At 29.6% G+C, this 1,429-nt stretch overlaps 1 protein-coding gene across 1 annotated transcript in view; it reads right to left on the reverse strand.

Moving 5' to 3' along the window:
• Window positions 1–1,429, reverse strand: part of LOC106457193 (importin-9-like) — an 82,635-nt gene that overhangs the window by 50,075 nt on the left and 31,131 nt on the right. The gene's annotated exons all lie outside the window — the stretch shown is intronic.

A 1,429-nucleotide genomic window follows, 5' to 3' on the forward strand; every position in this document is an offset into this window, starting at 1 on the left:
TATCTGAATATTATAAAGATTTTGCATGTGAAATTTTAAAATTTTCTGATGCATAAAAGTATTTTTAACCTTAAAATGAAAATTACTTTGCATGTTGGATAGGCAACATGCAAAAAGAAAAAAAAAAAAGGCACGAGAAAAACATTGCTTTACAAACCTTAAGACTTAATAAAAAAATTTGATATTTTGCATATGAAAGCATTGTAATGTTTACTAATAATCTGCCAAATTTCATTAACATACGCTTACTAATTTAAAAGTTATAGCATGAAAACTATAAAAAGGACAAAATGGTTATGAGGCCGGTCTCTTAGTCCGAGCCCGTGCTGAAAGAGTTAATGAAGTTATGTAAAATATTTTCCATCAGCAAAATATATTTCAGCATAATTGTCATTACTTTATAAAAGGCGTACTGCTTATGTAGATAAGTGTTTGTAGAATTTATGATAATCGACATAGAGTCTTGGGTGTTCACGCATAATTTTTAGATGGAGCATGCCTATTTATGCTAAAAATTTTAGAAAGCCTCAAATTGTGTTTAGTTGATAAAATGTTCTTCTGACAAATATTATTTGTATTAAATGATCGTTTATTTATAGCAAAGCCACATCAGGTTATCTGCTGTGTCCCCCGAGGGGAATCGAACCCCTGATTCTAGCGTTGTAAATCCAAAGACTTACTGCTGTCCCACCAGGGGACTATTTGTATTAAAAACATGACTTTTTAGTCAAATAAATATGTGATACCTTGAAAATAACTGGCAATAGAGCAAAAGAAAAAATTACATTATAAAAATGGTGTATGATGAATGTGGCTTTTTATAAAATAAAATAATACTGATATAGGACTATATCTGAAATTGGATTTAGACTGTTATTCAGCACTTTATGACTATTCTTCTGGCTTGGATGGATTATGCTTTATGGAGTTTTGGGCTGAGTTCCTTTGAAGAATTCACCATATAATTCAGTAAGAGAAAAATATGACAATAAACTACAAATTACTAATATCTTGCCAAGGTTACTTCTACGTAATGATAATATTGGTAGATGTCCTCCTCAAGTGAATATATCTAAAAAGTATATATTGTTTATTTAACACCCAGTCTATGAGTCAGAGAGATATGTTTAGTCATTTGATTTCCAAACAAAGCTTTCCAATAATCTGTTTTTCTGAACTCCTTGCAATATCTAGGGTCTAAAATGTCCACAAGCATGGCCAAATTCACACTAGTGATTCTGACTTTTGAAACAAAAAATGCAATGAAGGTTTTTGAACTTATATGGACAATCACCACTTTCTTGTAAATTCTCTCTTTCATGTTATGTAGAATTGAACTACATAATTAAATGTAATTATAATTTATACTGTTTTTAGTTTTTTTTTAATGTTTCAACTTTGGATCAAACATTTACTCATTTTAACATTA

This window comes from Limulus polyphemus, unplaced genomic scaffold, assembly GCF_000517525.1.
Source record: "Limulus polyphemus unplaced genomic scaffold, Limulus_polyphemus-2.1.2 Scaffold302, whole genome shotgun sequence".
Classification (NCBI taxonomy): domain Eukaryota; kingdom Metazoa; phylum Arthropoda; class Merostomata; order Xiphosura; family Limulidae; genus Limulus; species Limulus polyphemus.